The following is a 16,909-nucleotide window of genomic DNA, read 5'->3' as shown; positions in this document are numbered from 1 at the left end:
GAAAATACTTGTACAGTCATCATCGTCTGGGGGGGGGTCAGTTTAAAATAAGTCGACGCGTCGGGCCTCCACGTTCCTAAGCCCTCCACTGCTCAGGGGCATTACTGTATAACTATTAATGACCGACATTGTGTATCATCTCACGAGCAATCATTATAGTTATTCGAATGAGTGACATTTATTATATTATTAACCGAATCATCGCAACCGATGCATGTGATCAGTTAGCGTATACGGAAATATTAACTAATTGATGCTTGTCACCATTATAAAGATATTATGAGTTTATACATGTAGTATTATTTCAGTGATATGATATAACTATATTTTAGTTCTTTAAGTGGGGTGGATTGCTACCAGGAGCATCGAGCGATGGCTTACGAAAGATGCAATAATTTAATACAATATAATATATTTTAAAAATTTAAAAATTAAAACACATACCTTAAATTTACTCTGATAGAAAAAAAAAGTCGCCCGCGGGGCTATTTTACAACGTTTTTATTAGCTCGTATTCTTATTTGTCCGGTACAAATCTTGCAATCGTTTTTTAACTAACTTGCCGACTGGCTAGACATTTGAAACTTTTAGAATATATCAGAACACGATGCCAATGCATTATTTTAATACTTTTAGTCATCTTTAAGTAGAATTCAATTCATTTTCAGTTAATTCTGTTAAGATCCTAAAAATCCGTAATACAATCCACTATTATTGGTTGCTAGGGGTCTGGGGTCCTAGCAACTAAATTATTAATATATACGTGTGTTACTATGGAAATCAAAATGACATTTCAGTATTATTTCTAACAAGTACAACTTTTTTGATCGTTTAAGCTAGTCAAGTCAAGTTTATATGATTCAACAAAAAATTTAAAAACGTTGTATATAAAAAGTTCTTTTTATCTTGTAATTATTACTTTAAAATGTTAACATTTGCAAATATGTGGCTTGATGCAATTCGATGTGATAATATGATGATTGATATAAATAAATGATAAGTATTTCACGAGTAGATATTTATTTTAATTATTTTTAGTGTGTTTCCTGAAATGGCTATTCATCAAATATATTGGAAGGTCTCATATAACATGACTAACACAAAAGATGGTCGCGATGCTTCATAATCGAGTGTCGAGTGCGCCGGCAACTCAATAATTCAATTGGGTTTATATAAAAATACGAAAAATCACTAAAAATACACAGAACGACCTTAATTTCACCATGCGGAACCCTGGGATTTCATTGGGGATACCATTTAGGGAACACTAAAGTGTAGGTAGAGCATCACGCTGCCCTTACCCATTGCGATAGGTATGGGGGCCCGCCAAACATCCTGGCCTGGGGGCCGCTTCAGGATGTGGGGGCCATGCCCGTATGTGTGCGCCTGATGATGTGTTACAATACTGTAATTAATTACGCGTCGTCGTCAGTTGTAGTATTAAAAAATCATAGCTTCAAAATCAATAATATTACACTATTGTCTATTATACCTACAGCTCAAAGAGTTAATAGTATGACAAAGCAATGTGGATTATGTCATTAAACGCATTTAAATTTATGTGATTTGTATTAAATTTTGATCCATCCGAGTTACAGCGTACATGCGTTGTTTGCGATTTGCACTGAAAATATTTTGCATGGGATTTTTCTTCAGGTGTCCCACCAGGCTAATCCGCCGCTGAATGCGGCTTATGTTAATATTACACCAATATGAGTTTCCGGCTTACGTTAGCTCATTCGAAATTGTCTACAATATTATTTTGATATTGACGTTAATATTTGAATTCGTAATAATAATAGTTAATATCAGTGGCGGTTTTGAGTACGCTGAGGCCTGAGGCACTGACTAGTTTGGATTCCGATAGTTATGTTGAAGATCTTCGATATATAACATGCTTCATGTAAAGCTGCAGTAAAGTGCTCTTTCAAAATTTTCTCCAATTCAATAATTATTGTTTTCAGAAAATTTTTATTGAATTTTTGTAATTTTCCGTTACATAATATTATGTTACATTGAGAATTATATGAGCAGCTTAGTTTCAAAGTAGGACAAGTGCTAATCCCACTAAATTCATGTTTTAATTGGTAGTACAAATGATGCTCTTTTCAAAAATTCGTATCAAAGAGGGTCGTTTTCATATAGATTGTTCAGTTTAAAGTCAGTATGTAATATGAAATTCACGCCCACGGTGGCCGCGCGGCATAAGCGTTGGACTACAAAGCCGTGGGTCCCAGGTTCGAATCCTGGGTCTGGCAAGTACAAAAATTGTTTTTCAATTTGTGTGTGTCAGGGTATGGACCTAATAGGTTGAGCAAGTGGCTGACATCCATTTCCATCTGTCAATACAAACCTCCACTCTGTGGAGGCCCATATGATCCTATCAGGATCGGACATGGTCGAAAAAAAAAAAAAAAAAAAAAAAAAAATGTAATATGAAAAATGGACACTGTACACACATGTTCCCGAATATCCTGTACATTTTCGTAAATGATTTATATACCTACTCGTGTAGAGAAACAATAATATATAATAAAAGAGGAAAACAAAATAAGTGACCAAGGGTGTAAAATTAAACGATAGTACGAAGTACATATATATATATATATATATATATATATATATATATATATATATATATATAAACCAATAAACTAATAATTATAAAACTATTATATACTCGTACCTACTAGCTTTCCCCAAGTATATAAAATACCTCCTCCAGTCCCCTTGGATACACCAATAGTACATAAAATAGCGACTGCATTACCTCTTCAGATTATTAATGCTTATTCACTGTCGCAGGTACTCAGTTGAACGGCACTCAACTGTTTTATTAGTCAAACGACGACCAATCTAAGAATATATTATGTTTATCCTTTTTATTTTGCATCTGGCAACCCTGCTCACTATTCAATTATTATATATTGCAGAGAGGACATGCATGCAAGGCAACGCAGAGATTTGGTTTGTCTCGTCTGAGGGTCGGACCGTGCGTCTCGCGCCGTCATTATCGCCCGAGAATGTGTGGCGGATGCCTCACCCCGGATCACTGCTGCAAGCCCACGCGCACAACCACCATTAACGTAAGTTATCATTCTTATCATCAGAAACATACTTATTAGGATAATTTTTGGAAAGATATTAATTGATTCAACAAATAACAATATATTATTCATTCATTTTAATTTAAAATTACGTTAAAAAGTGCATGTGCTACACTATAGTTTGATTTAGGCGGGGTTTAATTGATTTTAAAAACTAAGCAATAACATCTGTAATTGGTATTACTAGTTAAATGAAAATAAATAAGTATGGCTGACAAAACTTACTGTATAGGTAGGTATAGTATTATTTATGTCGGGTCTCCACAGCCTACCACTACCCTTCGCCATTATATACTCATATTTTTATTTATAATGTTCTTAGTTTTCGTATTTTTAATGTATATAATACATTAATTGTTATTATTAATATTTTTTTTATTTGTTGATAAAAAAAAAGTCACTTCACAACACAATAACCCAGCGGGTGGAGGTAGGCTATTTACAATATAAATAGTGCACTCTAAGCTATGTTGGTCAAACGCATTTGATTTCATTGAACTAAGACTACAAAGTGTGGATAATGTTTGTTTGTTTTTAAAATTCAATTAAACCCTGCCTAATCCAAGCCATAGTAGATAATAATCAAAAAATAGATATCCGATTATCTATAAAATATCTACAATTATTCCATAAAACCGCTCATGATTTTAGATATTTTGTAGATAGAATATTTTTATATATTATGCTTTGGTATGTATAGATAGGGTTTAATGAATTAGCCAACTAAAAAAATAGCCAACACTATCTGTAATAAGAAATATGTATTCTTAATTCAATGAAAACAAATAAGTATGACTGAAAAAGTGTGCACTATTTTTGTCGCATCGCCCGTAGCATACGAGTACCTACATAAACTATTATTTGATTTGGCAGGGTTAAATTGAATTTTAAAAAAGTAGCCAGCACCGTCTGCAAAATGTATTCTTTGTTCAAAGAAAACAAATAATATGTATGACTGACAAAGTTTATAGTGCACTGTTTATGTCAAATCTTGACAGCCTACCTCCACCCCTCGTTAATGAATAAATCCTTATAACACGATAAATTTCCCAAATCCTAAATTATTTAAAGTGTAATTTTATTCATTTGAAGTTAATTGACTTTGAATGTTAAATCGAAATATATTGTATTGTGATGTCGATTTATAATACTATATTATATTGCATAGCAAAATTCCTGGTGATAATTCACGTGTGATAACTCAACTCAACTAATGGTACCTAATTCTAAATTCTATGGAAACAAATGAGATAGGGGGTGATGAAATGTCTGGTACGCCAGTAAAATCTATGTCCCTAAAGATAATATGATGTTGAAAATGTAATTTGGTTTATTTGGTAGGATGCGGTTTTATTACTTTTAAATGATTTCTTTTTCTTATCGTGCCATCCTTTAACGGAGGTCGGTCGCCATCAGGATGTTCTTTGCTCTATAATCTACTATTCTGAACAGTTCAGTAGAGGATGTTAATCGACGAAACGCGGCATCGTCTTCTTTTACATGTACAGTTCTGTTGAAGATTCCTTGGATAACAAGTTGGCGAATGCTGTAACGTTGTCCTCTCATAATGTCGCTGAGGTACTGTAGTTTTCTTGTTTTGATACTACGCAGAAATTCTCGGTCGTTTTCCATACATTTGAGAACGTTAACATTATTTACCTGGTCCGTCAAAGAAATTTTGGTATGCGTCTATACATAACACCTCGATAGCCTCAACTCTCCGTGACGTCTTTTAGTTTATTTTTCATATATGTACGAGAGTTGTCCAAGAATTAAAGACCTTTATTCATTTTTGGTGACGCGGATGTTATTTCTCAAAAGATGGCAGCACTGGCGTGTAGCGCAGCTTTCCTCTCCAGAACGAGTGTTGAGCCGGCTCGGTAGCTGCTTCAGTATAACCTTTACATCTGTTTGAGATGGACGCTCCACTGTCGAATCCCGCCACCTGCGAGGTGCGTTCAAACATTCAGTCTCTCAACCAGGAGGAAATCCACCCTGTTCAAATCCATCGTCGTCTTACATCCAATTATGGTAATGTGAAGAACCATAGGAATGTCAGGAAGTTGTGTACTGAGTTTTCGAGTGGTAGAACGAGTGTTCATGATGAGGAGGTGAGAGGAAGAAGGCCCTCAATTGGTAAGGTTTTGTTGAAGAAAAGCAATGATAAAGTTCGTGAAGATCGCCGTCTAACAGTCCGTGAGCTCGCAATTTTGAACCCAGACATCAGTAAGTCTGCCATACAAATAATTTTGAGGGTAAAATTGGAGTATGCAAAGGTGTGCTCGTTGGGTGCCCAAAATTCTGACGGAAGCTTACAAAAAAATCGTGTGGAAAGCGCTTAGGTCTTTTTGAATCTGTTGGACTAATTCAAATGGGATGTCCTCCATCATCTTGCTCATAGCCCCGACATGGCGCCGAGTTATTTCTATCTCATTCTTACCTGAAGCAACCTTTGGCCGAAAAACGCTTCGAGACTGACCAGGACGTGGAGGAAATGGTGAGAACATTTTTGAGGACGGCGGCAGCGGAGTTCTACGACAATGGAATCAAGGACTAGTGCCACGGCTCACCAAGTACATCGATCGTAACAGGGACTACGTCAAAAATAGTGGGAATAGGTACCTAAAATTGCGTATGCTTTTTTATAAAAATAAAATTTTCCTGATTTTAAAATGATAAAGGTCTTTAATTCTTGGACAACCCTCGTATTATACACCATAGAAAAGGATTGGGATAACATAATAATAACCATATTATGCGGTTTCAGATCTAGGTTAAGGTATATCTCAATTCATGTTTTCATTCCCTGAAGTGGTCATTAATCATTCGCCTCTGCAGAACCATGAATCCTCTCAGTGACCGAGTCGATCTATTTTATTCTCTTGCCTCTTTCAAATTAAGTTGCTCCAAAATTTACGACTAATTGTGTCTGGACGACTGCTTTTTTATTATATTTTTCTTTTCTTATATTGTCTTTTATTATGATTACTACTTGTGTGTGTTTTTTTTTAACCATTTTCAATAACTATCCAATATATTCTTTATGCCTGTATTTTATAGTTGATCTAATTTAATTTGATTTATTATGCTTTTGTGCCCGCCTGTTTCTAGGATCATCACATACATATTCTTTTATTCCACATTCTCATTATACTTCTTCTTTGTGAGTTATCCTATTGGTATTGACCTAAATACAAAAATAAATGTATAATTGATTTGATTGAATGATTGAACATCCTTTGATTTTCAGGTTAAAATGGTGTGTCACTCCCTTCGTATTGATGAGGAAACAGAAGACACCTATGAGATCTTAAACGAATTGATACTTCCCGGCAGCGACGTATGGGTGAAGAGCAAGAACTCTACAAAGGGTCACAAAAAACATCACAAGAATGTGGAAAAGCATAGGTTTGGTTCGGCCAACATGTGGAAAGACCAAATGATCGATATTGCTAACGGGAAAGCGGGAACAACGGCTTTAGAGAAGACTCATTTGCGAAACTACAGGCGTTTCTTGAGATACGAGGAGAGAAACGTACATACTATCAAGATGGAATGGGTTTTGCGATGCGAATGTGGAAAAAACATCTGCACTGATAACGCTAATGATTCTGGAAATGAGATTGAATTGGAAAGCCAGCCACCCAAGGCACCATTGTCTACATCAGGCCAAGTTCTCCTGCACCGTGTCCACCGCACTCTGTCGACTATCACTGACATAGGTAATGAAATCATTCGACCCTTTTAAATATATTATATTCATCTTTGCATTGTTAAATGTTCACTTAAAATATACACGTGAGTAATTAATAATATGTTACCCTCACTTTATATGTGTCGTGTCGTATTGGGAGATCGACAATGAGTCAATGAGACTATTCAAATGTAATCGATGTATATAGAGATCCCATTTAGCTATAATTCGCGAAACAATGTTTTGCTGTGTATCAAGTAAAACGGACTGAGGAAATAATCATTTGTAAATTATAACCCTCATTTGTATTTTAATAAAAGGGGCCAGATTCGTAAATCTTCAACCACAAGATTGACATCGAGAAGTTGGAAAACGAATTTATTAAAAAGTAGTTGAATATTTTTGAAATTTTAAAATAATGGTTTCTATAATATAAACCCAAAATTTATAAAATCAACAACATTCGTTACCTTTGCTTATATTATTTTTTTATAGAAATATGTTATTTATTTATTTTATTAAAAAATGAATTAATTATTATTAGTTCTTCGATTCAATATTGAATTTCTCATTATTATTAGTATAGGTATTTATCAATATCACTTTCAGTGTAGTGCTACTGGGGATATCTATTGATGGAATTATGAAACATGCTATTAGATACAATTTACTGAAATTTTACCTTAAAACGTATTTTAATTAATTACAACTTACCTTAAAACCACAAAAATTTAAATAATTATTTTTTTCAATTCAATGACCAATACTGAATTTTGAAAATTGACATTCATTGAATAATTTCAGCTTATCTTAACATCTCTTTATGATTATTAAATTAACATATACTTTGATAAATTAACGTTAAATATGACAATTTATAAGTCAATTATATTTAATTGATCGTCGCTAGTAAGCACTACACGTCCCATTAAAAACAATACTAATTAAGCTATTACAGACGCTATGACAGTCTGGCATATATGAGTCGAAAAACCAGTATCTTATGTTGTTATTCTATCGTCACATAGTCTAAGCACGCAAGTATATAAAGGCATATATATGCCAAAGGATACGGGGTGTAGTTTTTGATCACGTATAAATACTACCAATAATTTCATATGACAATTGCTTCCTCTATGACGTGTATACCAACTCTATCAAACGTCATGATTCAGTAGTTGGGAATACTCACAGTATATAGGATAAGAATAAATGGCAAGATACACGTATAGCACACCGGCCTTTGGAGGTTAACATATATATTATTATGGCATATGTAATTTTGACAAATATCCACTATTCACGCACGTGTCGACGTAATTGCATGATCATACACATTTTTTTTCTAAAGACTATTTTTTGAAAGTATATGCCACATCTACATAGCGTGTAAAGTTAGCTATTTGATTCAATATTGAATTTTTCATTATTTATCGTTACTTATCACTTTAAAAACAAATAAATTTCTTTACTCTAACTAGATAGTATTACAACATAATCACTAACCGCACTAACATACATCATCCATAATGCAATATTATTAAATACTTCAACAAGTAATATGTTTGTCATTTTAAATACAACCTAACAGCATAATTATAATCATTAGTTTTCTGTTGTCTCTAGTACCAACATAATTTCTTTCCAAATATATAATAAAATTAAGGCAACTGATACATATCTTATTCTTGGTGAAAGAGTGTTAAATACTTTCAAAAAACTCTATAAATACGTACATCAAAAAAGATAAAAGAAAAATATACATACATCGTATGTGTACTGTTCGAATAATTCTTAGATACCTAACTACCCTATTAATTAATCATTATTTATGCAGTAGGTTCTTACCAGTATTTTGATATAATATAACACATTATAAAACAATAATTTTACTTAGAATTGAAGAGCTGGGTAGAGGTAAGTGCTAAATGAAAAATGAGGCTAAATGAGTGATGAGCAACCAAATCCTTTTTGGGTGCCGCATTCATATTAACATATACTTATATTTTGCGCATAATTATTCAAACCGACCCATTCACTCCTGTGGCAACACCGTAGAGATATTTAAACCAAGCCATAATCTAATTTAAAAAAAACAATATTATACTACGAGGGGAGTACTGTAGCGGCCCGGCTCAATCAGTCTTGTCAACATCTATATTTAATCATATCAAATAAACAGTGTTAACCTGTACTTTTGTGCTAGACTGTATAATATGCGCCTTGCCTGTACCGAGATCCATAGCGGACTGGTTAAACTAGGACCTCTACAGAGCTATCCATGATAGTGGATTTTGATTAGGTTAGTGGATGGCAGAAGTCTCCCAGGGAACGGAACACAAACCGATTATTTTTTAAAAAAATCTTATTATTTAAACCAAATAATATTGCTATTTTTAAAAATCCTTGCTTGGGCCGCATGCGCCCTGCGGGCTACAGGTTTACTCATTCGTAGTCTAAAAATTTTAAAAACAAAATAAATCGGTATGTTTATACAATGATAAATAGCAACACATGTAGCATCTAGCCGAATTATGTTTTGGAAACGTGGTAAACAATGAATCGAAATTTCGACAAAAACTGTCATATCAAAGAGCTTCAATAATTAATTATCCAGCACCTTAATTACAAGTAATCATTATTTCTTTTAGTTGTATTATAATTATAATATAATCAACATGGCGTCACATGACCCACAAAATTGGGTCGGATACGACGTGCGTGATATAAATTAATTTTGCTATCATGACATTTTACAAAAGTCCAGGAATTCTCCCCATCAGCTTGCACTTTTTCATTGATTTTCCTAGAGTTAATAACCTATTCATTTTTTTTACTTCTAAGTCTACTTCTGTATCTACTTTTGCATCTACGGCAACCATGCAAATTATTTTCATGATACAGGGGGAATATTAACAGTAAGACTGATGTCGAAAAGTTAATTGGGTTTTCATTAACATTAACAAATCATCATGTATTTCAATTGGCATTGCAATATATATAATATAGCTTGTATCCAAGTGACAACCACAGTGAGATTAAAACAAAATATTAGTTCACTAACATAATACACAAGAGATGTCACGGGTTCAAATTCATATGAGTATGTACCTACTTTTTCTTATTTATTTTGGAAAATTATATTCTTCAACTTTTTCATATCATAATCGTAAATAAACTTATCAATAATTCCCTATACGAAAATTTAATAATACCGCAGGAGTAATTTTTGTGCACGTACAACTAACTAACTTCATTATAACACTGCGCACAATATTGTGTTTTTCAATAAGAACAACAAAATCAAAATTACAAAAAAACTTCCATAATATAACGATATCATAAAAGGTTTATTCCCGCTGCCTGTTACAAACTGTTTTAAAATAGGTTGACTTTTTTTGATTGTTTGAATAATAAAAATTATTTGAAACAATCCTTTTTGTTGATTCTACTATTTTGACAGCTGCTTCAGACGATAACCGCATCCTTCGAATGGTTCAACGATAACTAAATTTAAATACTAGATAATATTGAGTTTTGGTCTGAATACCTTGCGAATACCTTGGCTCAGTCGGATTTATTTTTTACTTATTTTTATCGCCTATTATATTAGATTCGGAGAGAGTGATAGTGTGTTATTGGTACTGGGATCTTATTTATACTGGATTATTTGCGGTTTATTTATTCGGACTTATATGAGTGTTAAAATAGTAAGGCAGGACTTTTCCACATTGATTAAAGTGGTTAGCTCATCACTAGTTTTTTTTTTTTATTTATTTACAAGTGTTTATTTACCTCAACTGCCGTCAGTATCGATAACTAAAAAAATTTAGAATTAACAAAAATATTATTGTTCAACCACGCAACGGTCGGTTTAATTAGTCAGTTTAGTTGCGTATTTTACGTATCGGTATCGGTTTGATAATAATTGAATTAGCGATTTTTACGCCATTGTTTATGGTGGTTTTAGAAATAAAGTTTTTTTTGTTTATTCCATACATAATATTTTGAATAAATAATTTATGTTGACAGCTGTTTTGTGCTATACATACATCTTCAGAATGATAACTAAAACTAAATTTTTAGAAATTCCAACTTATAACAAGCAAAGTTACGAAAGAGTGTATTTTCTTAATTTATCGTCTTTCTTTCGCACAACAAAGGCGTAGTTTTATTTATTTTTTAAATTGTATTTATTTAACTAAATTAATTTACATATACTAAGATATTTTAAAAAGAGGAGGTACTATTAAATACGTTCACATCTACATTAACTCTGGATTTTTTTGAAGTTAGTTATCTCATTGTCGTTCTGAACGATAGTCCGAAACAGCCTTTAATATAACAACTTAAATTGTGTAGAAATCACAAAAACAAGATTTTTAAAACGATTTAAAATTACTAATTATAAAAAAATTGATACAATATCGTCATTGTGATTATTATTGACTATTTCATCCGTCACACTCAAGTCTGGTCAGTCAGAAATACTCAAAGTACCTACCCATTCTGAAAGCATCAGTCAGCATTGGGGCTGAAAGAATTGCTTGTAAACCATCGCTCCTGCATGACTATTCCTCGTGAACCAAACGCCAGTGGGAATAAACCTTTTTTTAGATAGATTAGTAATTAAGACACATTCTCGCAACACCGATTTGAGTTGCTTTCAATAAAATCTGATTATTTATTGAAACATTAACATTCCACAAAAATTACACAAATGGATATTATAAAACAAGTTAAAACTAATAATAATGTATCACCAAACAAAACATTTATAATAATACATATTATATTATTATAAATTATCGGTTTTCAAAACAAGAGTATAATATCTATATGCGGTTTATATTTAACCTTCCTGTAATGAAATAAAAATTATTTTAACACAGTATTTTTATCTGCATATTATAGTAAAGTAAAAAATATTTTTTATTATCGCTCACCAATGTATTATGATTTGCCTTTTTTTCTAATCCTTGAGTTTAATTAAATGAACCAACGTGATTTATATTATTTCAACATTATTGTAACAGTATGTATACTTTAATAAATATTAAGTATATTTAAATGTATTTACTTTATAAGTTATCTTAAGCATATTTCTTTATTATACTCAGTTTTTTGGGAAGGTAGTTACTATTAAATGAGAAGGTTGTATAAAAATAAAATAAATAATGTAAAATAATAAATACACAGTAGGTAATTGAAAGTATTGTTGAAGGGTTTAGAAGTGTTAATATAATTTTAAATGCTTTGTTAAATTGAACGATGTTTAACTAAACTCTATTTGTAAGAACATAAGTCTTACTTTATTTATTTCGTTATATTATTTGATTATTTCATTGTTTTAATAAATTAAAGTGATTAAAAATGTTATTGTTATAAATTAATTATTTTGAATTGTTAATTAAAAAGTCTTTTTAGAGATGAATTAATTATTCTAAATGAGCTTTAACATTTTATACACTTAAAAATATTTGGTGGTATTGCCGTTATAAAGTACCTAGAGCTTTATGCGATAATGATAGATTTGTTTGATAGAATCTTTAAAACCTATAAAAGCGAGATAATTCAATTTAGAAATTAGATGATATTTAAACATATTTGGTAGACTATGTACAAAAAAACAACATATCTCATATTAATAAATAAAAAATACTCTTGAATGCATAGGATTTGCCTAAAACAGTAGTCATATTGTTTCTGTCACTATTAAAATATCCCATTTTATTCAGATGTTTGCAACATGTATTCATGTGATTCCGTTGTAATAAAAATATTTATTCAATAAATATATAATCACATGTTCTCAAAAATTTCTGGACAATATTCAATTATAGAATGTAATATAGACATGCCACTCGCATCAAAACTTCTATAACCATAATTTTATGATGGTAGACATTTTAAATTCCCTTACACTATAATTAATAAGATAAGAGTATTTTTGTTACACTGATAATTACAATAATAATTAATTATTGGAAAACCTGACACTCGATAGATAAACGGTTTAATATATTGATTTTTATAAATAATACTATGTGAATTTCAAATATTTTTACTTATTCAACACTCTTAGTTCATTCCTGGACAATGAATTTAAAAATGATAAAGATATTATAACTGTGTGGCTCAAATAAACAAAACAATATAACACTACAACATATTGGTTTTCTGGTTAGTTTTAATATAAAGAAAGTTTCTTTATTTTTTAGCCGTTTTAAACATTTTATGATTGTGATATTATAATTATTTTCATTATTTAAGAGACCTTTAAAATTTAAATCAAAACTACGGAAATGACTTGAAAACAAAAAAAAAACAGTCCTCCAAACGTAAAATGTGGTAATGAAATTATTATAGACTTATTATTATTATTATTGTAATAACAAAATAGATCCACGAGTACGATGAAATGGATGAAAAAACTTCCTAATTGGTATTTATAATGTATCAAAAGCTGAGTAATGATATCAGTATTATACCGACAGAAAAGTATTGAACCTTTTTGACATCCTTAATCTCATTTTGTATTGAATTCGGTATAATATTATTATATTGGAGTTTTTAATTAAATCTGTCTAAGTATATTAATTGTCAAGATGTATTATGATAATATATGTAAGTACTATTATTATCACAAGGTGTATTATGTACAGGTAAATTCCGAGAAAATACTAAATGCATTGAATAGAAGTGTTTCCGAATCATCCAGATTTTTTGTATTTTTTAAATAATTATTTTTATTACAATTTAAGTTTGGTGGACTGTTTATAAACTGTTATTGAAAGCTTTTATGTTTCGTATGTGGTTGAATTGATAGCTTCAGTTGTGAAAGAAACAGAAGAATATTGGAATGTAATTCAATTGAACAGAGGGAGATACAAGATACAGAGATAAAGTACCTACCGTTATTACTCAAATTCATAATAATTGTTATTATAGGTTATAGATAGTCAAGCTATACAAGCACCAAATGTATTAATGTTTGTATTCATTTACTATTGTATTAACTGTCTAAATTATTGATGTCATGTTTCACACAGTTGTCTGTAGTTTGAATGCAGATGAAACTGGAATATCCTGATAACCACTCAACTAGCCGGATCGCACAGGATGAATATTACTAATATTAATTAATTAATATATGTCGTGAATTGATTTTATTGTCCGGTAACCATAAATATGTCAGTTTAAATAAATCTAGACAGCTTTGGAAAATACATAAAAATATATTAGTCGAACTATTGTATGGATTGCCCACCTACATCCACCATTGATAAAATTAAACTAGATTCTAGATACTCAGGCTATTACTGGAATACCTATTATAATTTATTTTCAAGTATTAACTTTAAACATAGGTACGTTTATTATACGTACACAACATTAATTATATGTGTTAAATGGTAGAAAATAACTGTTCACTGGATATGATAAACAATGATAAAATAACCAAATAAAGCAACTCATTATGATGACTTTGTGTTTTTTTTATTATCCTACCAAGATATTGAAATTGATTAATTGATATGTCAAAATGAAAAAACATATAAATGTTTCGCTAGTAGGTACTCACGTCCGATTTCCCTATCTCTACCTTCGCGCCTATTACTAACCCTTGAATCCATAAGGGTGCATAAAATATAACAAAAATAAACTAAAGGTCTCGATCTCGCCTTAATATACAGAATGCGGTGTCTTCGTTTAGTCATATTCATATTATAATTTTGTTGATTGAGTTGAGCAAACAATTATATTTTGATTTCCAATCGGTCAGTGGTCCATTTCTTATTTATTCGGGGTTATAATCCCTCTTTCGGCCGGCAGACTTTGAGAGACCGTAAAAACAACAGCTCTTCACTTCCACCTCTCTCTGCACCACCATTACATACCATTACCTTTCTATTCTGTTTGGCCATTAGTTCTGTAGACTCCTTCTCTGACATCAGAATTCTGCCGCCACCCAATGTCACCTGTCAGATGTTTTCTAGTAGGTATAAACTCCATGCACACTAATCAGTAATTTTCGTGTGTGTGCGAAAGGAAAAGGGAGATATGATTAAAATTTTAAATCGAGTTAATTATGCACAAATTAACCGATGCCTACAGATAAGAAAAATGACAAGACGAATCAACGCTTCTGAATTATTAGTAAATTTCCCAAAAAACATCGAATTTCATGTTGAAAGTTGTCAAATTTAATGACAAACTTCTTTTGGCTCTCCTGGAAATTACTGATTTTATACTTTCTTTTCTATATTTTCCATTCGTAAACAGATAATATAATGTCATGTAAATTATAGGTAAGGGACCGTCCATATATGACGTCACGCTCAAGGGGGAAGGTGGTCTGATATAATATGTGATGATTTGTGATGAAAGGGGGAAGGGAAGGGGGATTCATAAAAATGTTATGTCACAAAGTAAACAAAAAATATAAAAGGATCTGAAAACACATTATTGGGGATCAGGATTTACTTACGGATTAAATATTTTTTCTGTTTTTTAACGTTTGGGTGGGAGGTGCCAAAATGTGGAGGGTAAAAAATAGCCAAAATCGTGTGACGTTATGTGGACGGGCCCGGCCACTAGGAATTACAATAATTTCATTTACAGACGAAACAAAATTTCAAGAGACCCTCTGGGTGGATTTTCACACATTTAAAAAGACTTTTTACCAAATCTCTACATAATATTTCTAATAAACAATAAACTCAATTTCTTATAAGATCGTAAATTAAAAAAGAAATATCATTCTGGCTCCTACGCGAACCATACCTATCGGACTAACTTCTTATATGGCTTGTTATCACAACCAATAATTGAGTCCTTGTTCTGTATCAAACAATGTCTGATTTTTGTCAGACATAGGATTCGAGCCCTCACCCAGAGCTTTAGAAACAGGTGCTCTGTCGCTAACTAATGTGAGTATTATAACAATTTTAAAGTTAATGAAATTGGTCGTATAAATAATTTATTGAAAGCAGCCACAGCTACAGACCTACAAACTTATCTAAAGAATGGATGGGGGAGCCACAGTCGAAAACTACCCAATCAAGACTCGCAACTGGACAGAATCTGACATTCGAATGACGTTTTCAAAATGGCGTCCATATTTCCGTCCGTAGTTTCATTTTTGACCGTTCTTTAGATAAGTTTGTAGGACTGTAGTTATTCTTATTGTCGAGTCTGCACCATTTCTACATCACTAAAACATACATCAATATTTAATAATTCTAATAAAAAATAATATATTTCTAAGATTTCACATTTTTATTATTTAAAACAACAAATACACTGAAGAAATATTTTACATTCGCCAAGTAAAAATACCGTTTGATATTGCTGTAAATAATTTAAAATGATATTTCATTACAAAAACGTGATTGCAACAAGTATGTCCATCTATGTGTGTGACTACATACTAAGCTGAGTTTATAGCCAACTTATAATTTCAAATGATAGATGTCTATCAACATTGTACATCTAAAAAAATACAATATTATGTTAACAAAAAAAATTACACGTCATGACGTCATAATTGCACATAGAAAAATGATTTAGGAAAAATATCTATAATAATATAATTTTGATTTTTATGGCAGTATTTAACAAAATTTAGTAAGTGCCAGTAATCTCCACGTTTACCCAGACTGTTACTTATAGCTTCCCATCGCTTCAACTGCAGAAACCACCCCGAAATTTACTAGCATATTCCCTATACACAGAGACTCCGCAATTTGAGTCTTGCGATAAACACTTGACTTGCAAGCATAACTAAGAGTGCTCACCTATGATTTATTGCAATATATCACATCCACAAGTGAATACGTGTATTAATTAAGGCGCTAAGTAGCTAAAAATAGAAACTGACTATTTTATAGAAAAATGTTCTACGAACCAAAGCCAATAACGTCAACTATGGTCTAAGTGCCCCAAGCAAGTCAAAAAAATACAGCAAACTATTTAAATCTGACGACGTTGTAAGTCCGTTGGCGTGTTTTATTTATAATGGTGTAAGTACCACTGCAGTGTTCAATGGCATTCAATATAAATTGGCCGACGATGGTGTGTTGACACTCACGAGTTCTTAATTCCT

The sequence above is a fragment of the Rhyacophila brunnea genome, unplaced genomic scaffold (assembly GCF_057557595.1).
Source record: "Rhyacophila brunnea isolate RB1 unplaced genomic scaffold, BYU_Rbru_1.0 scaffold_1, whole genome shotgun sequence".
Classification (NCBI taxonomy): Eukaryota; Metazoa; Arthropoda; class Insecta; order Trichoptera; family Rhyacophilidae; genus Rhyacophila; species Rhyacophila brunnea.
Note: the sequence above shows the minus strand (reverse complement) of the source record.